Raw genomic sequence first — 14,922 nt, 5'->3', positions numbered from 1 at the left:
CAATGTCCGCATTTAAATTGGGTTATGCAAGTTAGAGGTAACTTTCTATTAATGCTTGTAAACGGGTTATTCTGATCAACTCAGAAACCCGAATACCGACCTTAACCCGATCATAACCCGGATATTGGCTGCATGTAAACGTACTGATGGTTGGATTGGCCTATTTTGGGCCGGATGGCGGACGGTTTGAACTGGAGTGATACAAGATGGATTCTCCTGAGTTTGGAAAACTCCAAATCTCGCAAGAATTCATCTTGCAGTGCAAGGTCAAGGATGGCCAAGATGTACAAAGATAGATTAATACAAATTTTCTTACTTTATTCATAATTTAAGATGTTTAAAGTACTTTTTTGGAGTATTGATTAAAATAATGATCCAGGTCTCTATCTGCTGTAGCAGTTGCCTGTTTTTTAAAAATCTACAATAACTTTTGTCCAAAGGGTCTAATAATAATTTAGTTTGCAGAAAGGCGATAAAACTATTAAGATATCCGTGCAAAAACGAAATAATCCATTATATAGCCTGCAATGATGTATCTTCTAACTCTAAAGATTGTCTAGCTTTTGAGAGTTGGTGGATTTTTAAATGATATTTTGTGTTACCTTTCCATGCACATTTGCTGGAGATTGTGTTATTAGCTACAGCTGACAACAAAAGCAGGAGCTTGTGAGATAAAACATGATTGAATCAATAATCTATTTTCTCTTTTAATTTAACAGCACAAATAGAAAATTTTAAGCTTGTGTTATTGTGGGAAAACCAGAGCTAAATCAGACAGATTAACACAGAGAAGTGAATCATCAAACGTACGGCTCAAAAACCAGAACATGAAAATGCTAAATCCTAAAGCTGGGCGTACACTGTGCGATTTTCTCACTTTTTGAGCCAATTTTCCACTCGTGTGAGAATCCACAAGATCGGGGCGAGTTTTGCGCTGAGCATCTTGTAGTGTACAGGGGGTTACGAGAGGCGATTAACACCACGTGACCAGCTACCGATCAGCCACCGTGAGCTCGCACGGACTTTTGGAGTGTTTGATATTTTGCTCGTTCCTCGTGAGGGTTGAAGTGGCGCAGCGAGCGGCTGCGACCCAAGAAGTACCAGAGCCGCTCACGGCGTATGCGCAATCATGCACCAACACCGCTCACCCGCTAGTTCCATAATAACACGCGTTGTTCGTTTTTATTTCTACACGTTTTTTTTACACACAGTAACAAGGATTGTCAAGAAAGTGTGTTTGTCGTGTTCATGTCAAATTAAACTGATCACAAAACACAGATTTAATTTCTTTATTTCGTTTTCCTCAACCAACCCCCATAAATCCATGTGTGTCCTCCTGCAGCACTCCCGAAGGAAAACAGGCAAAGCAAGACAAAAAATTCTGACGTGTTGTGTAAAATCTGCTATTTTTAGCATATTTTTTAGGACCAGACGTACAGTGTGAGCAGTCAGGTCGCATCCGAGAACTGGGTCGTACAGTGTGAGCACATGACTCGTGAGATCTGCCCTGCGAAGAAGTCATCCAGTTTGAGCTGAAGCTGAGTGCTACGAGTGAAAAAGTCGTACAGTGTCCGCCCAGCTTAACAAAGATGCAGATTTTCCATCATAAAGTTTGTTTTTACTGGTTTAATTCAGACTCTGCAAGAGGTCAACTTTGTCTAACAAAATCAATTAAATTAATTTCCTAAGCTCTGTTTTAAAAGCATGTAAAATTTGCATAAATAAATGATAATGACATTATTTATTTGGGTGGAAAAAGGAAACAAAAAGAGATTTTTCAGTTTTGTTCAAACAGCATTTATTCTTCTTCCTAAATACAACATTGTGTTGGTTAAATCAGCTCTATTAAGCATCCCAGACAGGCTTCAGTACATATTTATCAACAGTATTAGCAGAATGATGTAGGAGACAGCTCCGGCTCCAACAGAGCATGGACCCAAAGCACAGTGTGTGACAGTTAGTGGATGTTAGCCTTTCTCAGCAACTGGCGATTTTGTCAAATCAGCAAAGGAAGCAAAGTAAATGGGGTGTGTTGTGGAAACATGATTATCTCCCAGCTAGAAACTAGACCAGTCAATAAAAACTGATAGATCAATGGAGACAACGGGGGATGGCGTCCCAACCCTGATTCTGGGCATCAGTTTAATGATCAGAAATGCTGAAACAGGCTTCGTTTACATCCTGATGAATCTCTAATGTTTGCAGAGCTGGTTTCTACTTCTACGTGTGCCTCCATGCGTGGGTAGCTATAAGTTCCCCTCTCTCTGCTCGTCTGGGTGTGTTTTGCAGCTTCCAGGCATCGCGGTTATTGATAGACACTGGAACAGGAGGCAGAAAGGTTATCAGTGCATCCGACGATCAGAGCCCACTTAAAGCAAGGCTCATGGGAAATAGTCACAGGAAAAGGAAGGGAGTGAAGTTTAATAGAAGATTGTTGAAAATGCTTCTCTTAAAAAATGTGTGCAATAGTCTTGAGTCATTGACCAAAGTCTGAAGAAATACATTTAAAGCAACAGTAGTTTTTTTTTACTTTGGGCACACTGATCTCAGTGATTGTGGAGTTAAAAACTTGACCAGTTTGATATTTGACACCGTTCTGCAGCCCTCTGCTGGCCAAAAAGCAGGTAGAGTGGGTAGGTGTCCTAGGGGGTGCTCTTTACCTGCTGTACAGCTGTTAGCTGTATTGCTAGTGGTTAGCATTTTCACTTCACCGATTGTGAATAAGAAGTTTGCTTTTTCTGTTGATATCATGACGGATCCTGGAAGTAAACGTAAGAGAGAATTGTCTTTTGAGGTGAAGAAAAGAGCTAAAACCAAAGTGAACATCGGCACGGCCTACGCCAGCTTGAGGGAGTTAAAGAAGGCTACAAAATCACAGACTGGACTTGTAAGTAATAATATTTTTTGTCCAACAGTGGACCATTTTACTTAGTGGTTAATTTTAGTATTAGTTGGCTCATGCTAGTGTTAACTTGTTGTTAGCACTAGCCACAGCAGGCTGCAGCAGGGTTGTTTACGACAGTTGCAATTCCCCTTTCAACCAGTAGGGCAGAGGAGCAGGAAACAGCTCAGTGTCACAGACTTATATGAAGACGCCCCATGGACTGGTGCTGCCTATTTGAGCTGCAGTAGTGACAGACGCCATCTTGGATGGGTCTCCATTCACCCCCCAGTGCATTTATTTCTACCGAGGAAGAGGTTTACCCAACTAAAAAACACATTTTATTAAGCTTATTTTTTTATTTTTTATTCTTTTTTTTTTTTTTTTTTTTTACAAAATCAGACAAATGGTAACTTAAAAAAATAAAACATTTAAATATAAAATCCCAACAGGTAGGCTGGAAAATCCCAAAAAAGTCCCATGTGATCTGTTTTCAATAGTACACCAGTTGTTGCAACCGTAGGCTTTACATAAAATGGGTATATTTGCTCACCCTGCATTGACTCCAGTTGGGTTTGGAGAGTGAGGAACCCATCCAATATGGCGGCGACGCTGTTATGCTCTCTAGCGCCCAATGGGGCATCTACGTATTCATGTATATGCTCAGTGTTACTTTAAAGGACTCGTGGAGAATTAGTGATTCTCAAAAATTTTGAGTAAAAGAAAGTCTGTCTCCTTATGAAAAATGGTGTTTTAAAGCTTTTAGAAAACACCACGCACCCAAACTGTGAACACAGTGAAAAATTGATAGATTCACAATATTAAATAGTCAAATGACACACAAATGGAATCATGAGTGCAAAATGTTATTTAAATATGGCTCCCTGGCTGATGTGAAGGCCATCAGGAGAGTTTAACCTCATGTTCACTTAATATCTGGCATGCCTCCAAGGCAGGTGTACAGGCTGAACCTTGAAGCATGTCCTGCTGAGCATGAAGGGGACTAAGCAGGAGGTAATGGCTAAGCAATATGTTTACCTCCTTCACAATTCACCTTCAGAAATTGACTAAATGAACCCATTTCTGGAAGATCTGCTGTAACATTGCCCTTCGTGTTTACATTTAAAAAAGGTTTTGCTGGGTATTAGATTTGGCGCGCTCTGCTGGTTGTGTGGATGGTTATTCTATATAAACATACACGGCTGGTGAGCTTTCCAGATGGTGGTACAGCACCAAGGTGGCACATTGTCTTCTGTTAACAGACTGCACTAGTACAACAAGTATAAACAAGATGAATGGGACATTTCTAAGCCCTTAATGAAAGTTAAATGACATTGAAAGCTATGAAACTTTGACATCCTGTGACTGATATGGCAACTGAAGGAACATCCTCTTTATAAAATGGACGTATGCCAATAAACCCATGGTCTTCTTGGTGTATAGAACAAAAAAAGGTCATCCAATATCAGCTGTAGGGACTTTTACTGCCAACCCAACTCAAACTTGGTTATTTTCTAACAAAAAAAAATACTTTGACATGTTGGGCAAAATCAAAGGAATCTTGAGAACATTAAAAACAATCCTCTAGGTTTTACAGTAAAGTATAAGAAGTAGATGTAACTTATGGAACGAAGCTAAAACTGTTCATGTTTTGTGAAACAGAACATTTGGCTGTGCTAACAAACAGTCTTGAGCTTTTGTAGTGTGCTGTGTCTGAGCCAAACGTGGCCAGCCAATTGTATGGCTGGCAATTTACTGAGCATTATTAGCTCTCAGTGATTACTTCTCCCATATCAAACTCTAAGCTGTAAAGCCTTAAGGGAATTTCTGCTTCTGTGTGTGAGATTCAGGCTCGTTCTGCCAGAGGAAGATGGTTTTTGTTTGTACTACAAGTCCAAACAATCCCGGAGACCACAAACAATCATGGAAAATATTACATTGTATTAATAGTGAAGTGGTTAGCAACAGTCAACTGATTGAGGCCCCCAAGGCCACAAGGGGTCCCCTGGGGGTTGAAAACTTTAGGATCAATACTACAAATATCTTGAGACACTCGTCTGTGTGTTTATATGCTCATTTAAGTCGATCTACTGCGATAAACTGGGAGCCTTGATCCTAATTTACATGTATGTTAGAAAACCGAATGAAATGCCTTCATCTACACTACGGTAGGCAGTGACATTCGCCTTTTCGTGTCAGCGTTCGTCCGGTTATTCTATAGCAACACTAATGGTGAACAAATGCTGGTGGGAGTGAAGCAGACTGAGTAACAACAAGATGTGAACAATGGCCAAAGGAATGGACAATGTCAATGTTTCCGCACCACTGATAGAAAACAGCATTATATAGTGTTTCAGTGTTTAAAGGCATACTATGCAACTTGTTCACATTTTAAAATCGTTTTCTTGAGCCAGTATGTGCTAAAACGAGCTTTTAAAGGGTTAATGCCACTTCAGAGTTGGTGGGCTGATCTCTGCTGGTAGAGGGAGCTGTGGAGGGGAGCTGGAGTCTGCTTCCAGCACATTTCCTGCATGTTTTAGATCATGAACACAGCTCATTTGTTTAATTTAATGACGAATCACTCCTGTAGAAATGAATGAAGGCTGAGGAGACATTTCAACTGTTGGATTAGGGCAGGGGTATTAAATTCTGGGCCTGGAGGGCCATTGTTCAGCAGGTTTTAGCTTAAACTCTGTTTCAACACACCTCATTTAAATCAGCAGGTAATTAGCAGGCATCTGAGCTGCTGCACAGGTGACTCAACCACTGAATCAAGTGTATTGGAGCAGAGAAAACACTAAAATGGGATGTATATCGGCCCTCCAGGACCAGAATTGAATATCCTTGGATTAAGGTGTTTAAAAGATGAATGCACAATGAGGCGATAAGTTTCATTTTCGGTTTAACAACAGACAATGAATAAAAGCAAGAAAAACTTTCAAATTTGCCTGGAGCAGATTGGTTTATATATTTCTTATCTAAATATAAATCTCTGTATTTAGTTTTTGCTGTCTTGAAAATATCCACATATTGAAATTTTTTTGAAACTTCGTTATGACACGGAATCGATTTTCAAAAGCAGTGTATTAAGATGTATTTTTTGAGAATTTAAATGCAAACATGCATTCATTTCATTGCGTACCTCTCCCTGGGCTGCCACCTTACCGTGGTGGAGGGGTTTTAGTGTCCCAATGATCCTAGGAGCTAAGTTGTCTGACGCTTTCTGCTTCTGGTAGGGTCACCCATGGCAAACAAGTCCTAGGTGAGGGATCAGACAAAGAGCAGCCTGAAGACCTCTTATGATGAATTATATAAATGGAAACTGTGTTCCGGCACGCTGGCGAGCGTCTGGTGGCCAGGCTTTCACCCATGGAGCCCGGCCGGGCACAACCCGAAGAGGAAGCATGGGTCCCCCTTCCCATGGGCTCACCACTCGTGGGAGGGGCCAAAGGGGTCGGGTGCAGTTTATGACGGGTGGAAGTCGAGGGCAGGGACCTTGGCGGTCTGATCCTCGGCTACAGAAGCTGGCTCTTGGCGCATGGAATGCCACCTCTCTGGTGGGGAAGGAGCCTGAGTTGGTGTGTGAGGTTGAGAGGTTCCGACTAGATATATTCTGCCTCACCCCAACGCATGGCTCTGCCTCTGGAACCAGTTTCCTTGAGAGGGGTTGGACTTTCTACCACTCTGGATTTGCTCCCACTGAGAGGCGCCAAGCAGGGGTGGGTATACTAGTTGCCCCCCTTCTTGGTGCCTGTACCTTGGGGTTTACCCCAGTGAATGAGAGGGTAGCCTCCCTCCGCCTACGTGTGGGGGGACGGGTTCTGACTGTGGTCTGTGCGTATGCACCAAACTACAGTTCAGACTACCCACCCTTTTTGGAGACCTTGGAGGGGATGCTGGAAAGAGCTCCTTCTGGTGACTCCCTCGTTCTGCTGGGGGACGTTCACATGGGTAACGACAGTGAGACCTGGAGAGGTGTGACTGGGAGGAACGGTCCCTCTGATCTGAATTTGAGTGGTGTTTTGTTATTGGACTTCTGTGCCAGTCGTGGATTGTCCATAATGAACACCATGTTCAGACATAAAGGTGTCCATATGTGCTCTTGGCACCAGGATACCTTAGGCCACAGCTTGATGATCGACTTTGTTGTTGTTTCATCTGACCTGCAGCCACATGTCTTGGACACTTGGGTGAAGAGAGGGGCGGAGCTGTCAACTGACCACTGCCTGGTGGTGAGTTGGCTCAGATGGTGGGAGAGGATGCCGGTCAGACCAGGCAGGCCCAAACATATCGCGAGGGTCTGCTGGGATCGTCTGGCAGAGTCTCCTGTCAGAAGGAGCTTCAATTCCCACCTCCCAACAGAACTTCCAAAATGTTCTGGGGGAAGCGGGGGACATTGAGTCTGAATGGACCCTGTTTCATGCCTCCATTGTTGAGGTGGCTCTGCAATATCGCGTGGACATCGGGGGCAGTCCCACTGGACTGGCAGACCGGGGTGGTGGTCCCCTTATTTAAAAAGGGGGACCACAGGGTGTGTTCCAACTACAGGGGATCACACTCCTGAGCCTTCCTGGTAAGGTCTATTCAGGGGTTCTGGAGAGGAGGGTCCGTCGGATTGTTGAACCTCAGATTCAGGAGGAGCAATGTGGTTTTCGTCCTGGCCGTGGAACACAGGACCAGCTCTATACCCTTAGGGGGATCCTGGAGGGTGTGTGGTAATTTGTCCAACCATTCTACATGTGTTTTGTGGATTTCGAGAAGGTGTTTGACCATGCCCTTCGGGGGACCCTGTGGGTGGTACTCTGTGAGTATGGGGTACCAAGCCCTCTGATATGGGCTGTTAGGTCCCTGTATGACTGGTGTCAGAGCTTGGTCCGCATTTCCGGCAGTAAGTCAGGCTCGTTCCCAGTGAGAGTTTGACTCAAGGCTGTCCTTTGTCATCGATTCTGTTCATAACCTTTATGGACAGGATTTCTAGGCGCAGCCAAGGTATGGAGGGCATCCGTTTTGGTGGCCTGAGGATCAGATCTCTGCTTTTTGCAGATGACGTGGTCCTGTTGGCTTCATCAGAACGTGATCTTCAGGTTTCGCTGGAGTGGTTTGCAGCCGATTGTGAAGCAGCTGGGATGAGAATCAGCTCCTCTAAATCTGAGACCATGGTCTTGATTCGGAAAAGGATAGAATACCTTCTCTGGGTCAGGGATGAGGTCCTGCCCCAAGTGGAGGAGTTTAAGTAATTCAGGGTCTTGTTCATGAGTGAGGGAAAGATGGAGTACAAGATAGATAGGTGGATTGGTGTTGCGTCTGCAGCGATGCGGGTGTTGTACTGGTCTATCGTGGTGAAGAGAGAGCTGAGCCGGAAGGCGAAGCTCTCGATTTACCGGTCGATCTACGTTCCTACCCTCACCTATGGTCATGAGCTTTGGGTAGTGACGGAAAGAACAAGATTGCGGATACAAGCGGCCGAAATGAGTTTTCTCCGAAGAGTGGTTGGGCTCTCCCTTAGATATAGGGTGAGAAGCTCGGTCATTCGGGAGGGGCTCGGAGTAGACCCGCTGCTCCTCTACATCGAGAGGAGCCAGTTCAGGTGGCTCGGGCATCTGGTCAGGATGCCTCCTGAACGCCTTACTGTTGAGGTTTACCGGGCACGTCTAACTGGGAGGAGACCTAAAGGTAGACCCAGGACACGGTGGAGGGACTATGTCTCTCACCTGGCCAGGAAATGCCTTGGGATTCCCCCGGAGGAGCTGGCCCAAGTGGCTGGGGAGAGGGAAGTCTGGGCCTCTTACCTTAGGCTACTGCTCCCGTGACCCGACTCCGGATAAGCGGATGAAAATGGATGGATGGATAGATGGATGGATGGATGGATAAATGCAAACACCCATGGTATTTCTTCTTTGTGGTGCTATTCAAACTCCAACTGCTAGGTGGCAGCAGTTTTCACCACTTTCATTTTGACAGAGCGAGATCTCATGAAATCCCTGGAGGTGTCAGGAAGTGTCTCTGTCCTCACACTAAATTCAGTCTTAAAAATTGCAAATATTATCTGGGTTTTAGAATCGCTACTAGGGCTGCACAATACATCACAAATGTGTTGTCATCGCGAAATTGGCATGCACAATATCATAAAGAATGTTTGCTACACATGATGCATTTAGTCAGTCAAACAGAGGCTTGAAGTTTTTGACAAATCAAATAGTCTTCACCCATTTGGCCAATCGGGTGGGTCTTTATAGGTAAGATTCCCGCCCCCTAGGTGGACGGCACTTGATATGGATCGCTAGTTAGCACCTGAGTCAGCTTCGTTCCGCTTTTCCCAGGATCCACTGATTGCCTTTTCTTGTTAATTGTCTTTTTCCTTTTCCTCACATCTTTTGGTCTCAATTTTAGCTTTTCCCATTTTTAAGATATTTTTTAGGCATTTAACACTCTCAGGCTCCAAATAAGTTTTAATAAAAGGACAAACAACCAAGTAAGCAAATTGTAGAAGAAAATAGTTGAGTGTGGAAAGTGGTCAGTATGTCCTCCAGCAGTCTAAGCCTTTAGCAGCATACAGAGATAACTCAGAATAACCTAGCCTTCTAGATGGAGGCATGTTGGAGGCAGGGCAAGGGAGAACCGTATTGACTGTACACTCCACCTCCCTCTACTCGCCCACTTGTCCAGATCTAGGCTAACATCAGATTTTAACCATAGGCCCTATCAAATAAAAATGTTTTAAGCCTAGTCTTAAAAGTAGACAAGGTGTCTGCCTCACGGACTAAAGCTGAGGGTTGGTTCCACAAGAGAGGAGCCTGATAGCTAAAAGATCTGCCTCACATCCTATTTTTAGATATTCTGGGAACCACCAGTAAACCTGCAGTTTGAGAGCTCGGTTAGGAACATATGGAACAATCAGGTCACTGATGTATGATGGAGCTTGATTATTAACCCTCTCAGGCTCTAAATAAGTTTTGATAAAAGGAGGAACAACTAAGTCCTTCAGGGGTACTTCTGAGTAAAAAAAATGCTCATGAAATACGTATGTGGAGTAACCAGGTAGGTAGGTTTTAATGTTGCAAATCTGCAATGCCTGCCCCCAGAAGGTTAAAAAAATTAAATTTCTTAGTTTTATCATCGCGATATTAATCACTGTTATTGTGCATCACAGGTTTACCACATTATCGTGCAGCCCTAATCGCTACATATCTTATAATCGCTCTTGCTTTATAATGTATATTGAATCGCCAGAATCGCCAAAACACATCTGTACAAGTAAAAATTGTTCGACATGAGAACAAAACAGACAACCACATAGGACTAGCTGCTACGAATGAGAAAATAAAACCCCACATGCTCATACCAACTCCTGCAGGCAATTTAGAATCCATAACTTTTTGTCTAATATATAAAAAACAAGAACCTGCAGAACATGCAATGTCCACACAGAAGAGCCTAAGGCAAGATTAGAACTGTGAGCCTCCTCATACAGTTACAGCATTCAGTACAGAACTTCCTGGCAGATAAATGTCTTTACACAACCCTTACTTTATTTGAGGGCTCCCACATTTGGAGAAGTACATTGTAATAAATGTGATGTAGATTTCTAATGCCTACTAATCAGTCTGAAAGTGGAAAATAATGCTAAATTGACAATTATAGAGATGATAATTTGCTGGGACCACCAAGGCGGAATACTGTTGGGTGTTTCCAATACCATAATCTGGCGTTAATCCACTTGTCTTTTCAAAGACTTAGCTTTGTCGATGCCCTGAAACATGTTACATTTCTAAGCAATTGTCATTGTACATCCTGGAGACAGAAATGACATCTCCAAGGCACAGACTGCTTCTATTAAACACCATGCATGTCTGGAAACACCGTCAGATGGGAGCGACAGCAAATGATGGCTGTCCGTAGCGCAAATCCTGTTCTAGAAGGCATTCTGTGGCATTTCTCTGTTCCACCCTACTGTCCTCTGTGAGCCACAGTCTCATTTGGGAAAGTAAAAGACCTCTTTCTGCACACCATGTTCCTCTGTAATGGGATAGGAGGACATGGAAGGATTAATGGGAGCTTGCTCAATTTGATGTAGTGAGGAGGCTGAGCATTTTTTGGTTCATTGCATTATTCCTAAGCATGTGTGTGTGTGTGTGTGTGTGTGTGTGTGTATTGGGTTATGTGCGTGTGTGCGGGCATGCTCTCTACTTTAATGTGTATTAAACAGTGTGTAAAAATGTAATCTTTACAACCGTATTTACAACAGTATTTCACGTGTGTGTCAGAAAGACGAAGAGCCTATAGGATCACTACATTAGATTTCTATCACAGGCACTAGCTGCTATTTTCAGAGCTCCATCGCTCTCATTATGAGCTCACATAAGAATATCAGTGAGATTTAACCGTTTTGCTCTGGCGCTGTCCTATCTGTCCTAGGTCCTGAGGCGTAATAGGCTATGCAAATGAGCAGGTTAAAGACCATGGTAACTCTGGTATTGACCAGCCAGCGAATGTTATAGAGGAAAGAAAAGTTTGCATAAATTGGGAGAGCTCAGGGCAAATTGGGACAAGGAAAGTCTGGCTAGAAGTGGAAGACTTTCTAACAATTTTCAAAGTGTAGCACAAGTGCATCTGCATGTGTTTACTCAGGTTGGCTTAAGTGGTACTTGAAATTAATTAAATTAAAAGCAATTAAGCCGTCATCAAGCTGATCTGGGATTCAACCTGCAACAGGGAGTTAAAGAACCACTGTGGAAACTTGAGTGGACAATGGTAAACAAATGTCATACCTGCACCAGTGACATCTCTAAAAGGCGATGGCACCAAGTTTTGGAATTTGACGGGTATAATCTGTGTCTTAGGCCAATCCTTCAATCCAGGTTAGATGTACTGTATGTTTTTAAATCTGAATGGATCATCCTGAATAACTTAAATTATACCGTAGTAAATTACAAAGGACAGCTACATGTTAAATGAGCTTCCCAGCCTCTGGAACAAAGCTTTTCCTCAGACTTTTTGTCCAGGATTTGAGTCATCTGCACAAGGAATTATGGCGAATAGTTCATGGGCTGGCTCTGTGAGGACTAATGTTATGTTCTTTTCTCCCATTCTTTGTGACATGGATTGTTAGATGGTTTGCCTTGCACCAATAAACACTATACCTCACTCTTATACAAAGACTTGTTATTGGAGAGTAAGTCGTGTTAAAACTAGGGATGCTCCGATCCAATCATCGGAAATCTGGCCAGGTCACGTGTTTTTGAAAGGATCGGAATCCAGAAAAAAAATCATTTCAACCTTTTAAAAAAACAAACATGACTTTTAAAATTAATCTTGAGATTGAGGCTTTCTAATTGAATTACATCAATAATATTTGTTTCTTGTAAGAAAACAACAGTAACATCACAGTTTACGGCAGGCAAGGACTCAGATACCAGTTGCCGCTGTTAGCAAGCCTGCTAACACAGAGCTAACGTGTCTCCTTGGGAGAGCTAAAATATTTGCAGCTTGGTGGTATTTTAAACCGGACAGCAAAGGCGGAGCTACAGACACTTGTAATGTGTGCATAATGAGCGTTCAACATGCTTGAAAGGACAGCTCCATGATTAGCTGCCTTCAAACAAGCAACCTTTGCTGTCGGCTTTTCCCTTTGGGCACCAACAAAGCAACTCACCGGTCTCCATTAATCCCCAGTTTATCTCTAACAGTCACAGTTCACAGTGAAGTCAGACAAAAACGCGGAGCTAGCCGACAGAGAAAGTTACGCTAATAAACAAAGAGAAATTGCTAACAAACTGTAAGACGTCGGGGTTTAGTTCTGCAGCACCAGAGCTGTGCGCTGCAGCTACAGGTGTTATGCAGAAAAAAGTTACACTGCTTGCCTAAACCAAAATGAAATGACTCGGGGACGGATTGGGAGCAAAAAAACGTGATCGGAACATCCTAGGGCTGGGCAATAAATAAAAAATTTATCGTCATTGAAATTTCTGAATCTTATTGTGATCATTTTTCCCATGTCAATAAATCTGATAGTTAAAAAAAATGAAAAGATGTGTGTAGGTTGGCAACATTCATGTCCCTTTAAGAAGCTGTACCACCATGAGTCACGTAAAATGTGACTCAACGTAATACATGTGACAGCCCCATCTAGTGGACAACTTTTGTTTCTGTGCATACCTGTAGTTATCGTCCGTTTATCGTTATCGAGGTGAAATCCTCAATATATTGTGATATTGATTTTAGGCCATATCGCCCAGCCCTAGAACATCCCAATTTAAAACATCATGGTTGTAGAGGAGGACCAAAAACAGAACATAAAGCTATGCTATGCAACTTTTTCAAATTTTAAAATCATTTTATTGAGCCAGTATGTGCTAAAATGATCCTTTACAAGGTAAATGTAATTTCACTCAGACCCCCACCACCCTCTGTGGCCAGAATACCAGATTTGCAATGTCAGATTGGCAGGCCGTCACCTGTTGGACTTGGAGTTGGAGCTGGCATGCCTGGCGCTGCAGTTTGCTTCCAGCACGTCTCTAGCATGTTATACATCATGAACACAGCTGATTTGTTTGATTTAGTGATGAATCACTCCTGTAGACACCAGTGAAGGCTGAATAGACATTTTGCGGTTAAGATTAAGGTGTTAAAACGTCAAACGCACAGCGAGGAGATGACTTTAATTTTTGTTTTAATCACAGAGAATTAATACTGGACACTAGGGGGCGCATAGGTGTGCTTTAGTTGTTTTGCTAGCAGCAAGCACAGGAAGAAGAAAATAAGTTTCTGTATATCTCATGGCAGAGCCTGGTAGTAAAAGAAAGGGAGTAATGTGTTTGGAGGTGAAGCAAAGAACTGAAGCGAGGGTGAACATCGACACGGCCTACACTAGTTTAAGGGAACTAAAGGAGGCTACAAAATCACAAACTGATGGTGACCTGGCTTTGTTGCTACTGGACTTGTAAGTAATAATATTTTTGTCTAAAAGTGTGGATCTTTTTACTTTGTGGTTTTTTTTTAGTATCAGTTGGTTCCCGTTAGTGTTAGCTCAATGTTGAATTGAATTGAATAACTTTTATTTGATGTAGAGGGACAGTGTGCATTAATAAACAGTTTACAATGTAAATTTACCCAACTATAGCTCATCCATCCATCCATTTTCTGAACCCGCTTGTCCACGCAGGGTCGTGGGGGGCTCCGGCTTCCTCCCACAGTCCAAAAACTGTGGGAGGAAGCCGGAGTACCTGGAGAGAACCCACGCATGCACAGGGAGAACATGCAAACTCCATGCAGAAAGATCCCAGGCCGGGAAGCGAACCCAGGACCTTCTCGCTGCAAGGCAACAGCTCTAACCACTGCACCACTGCGCAGCCCTCAACTATAGCCAAAAGGCTAACTTCCATTGGTAGTCCGCCTGCCGACTGGCACATAGTATAAAACAACATTTAAAGTTATAAACATTTTAAAAGCAATACAAGTAAAACACAATTATATAGAGTAAATCCCCCCCCCCCCCCCCCCCCACACACACACACATAAAACATCAATCATATTCACTCTAACAATAACTCTCATACATTGGTTCTTAAAAATAGTGCTGACAAATTTGAGTGTCAATCAACCGTTTCTTTAATTGTATTTTAAATGTGCTGTATGTGACAGAGTCTCTTATGTTTTGCGGAATTGTATTCCAGACTCTAGCCACCTCATAGGTGGAAACTGATTGTCCAAAAAAACGTTTCCTGCATGGTATCACACAATCCCTTCCAACAGCTACTCGAGTTAGCGCTAGCAACAGCAGGCTACTTCAAGGTTGTTCACAACATTTGTAATTCCACTTTCAACCAGGTTGAAAGAGGAACAGGAAAGGCATTTTCATCAGTGGACTTCTGTTTTGTTGTGTAATCTGGCCGTTCCATCACCATGAAGTACTCTCAATAGGAATGGACCGCCTAAGGCCTTGAGGTGTGTCCTATTGTTGGGGAAGGTTGGGATGGTGTTTTTAATGGGGTGCTGAACTCTGAGCTTCACAAAGACCAAGGCAAAACATGAAACATAACGGC

Source organism: Nothobranchius furzeri, chromosome 2 (assembly GCF_043380555.1).
Source record: "Nothobranchius furzeri strain GRZ-AD chromosome 2, NfurGRZ-RIMD1, whole genome shotgun sequence".
In the NCBI taxonomy this organism is placed as follows: Eukaryota; Metazoa; Chordata; class Actinopteri; order Cyprinodontiformes; family Nothobranchiidae; genus Nothobranchius; species Nothobranchius furzeri.
This window is presented reverse-complemented; position numbering follows the sequence as displayed.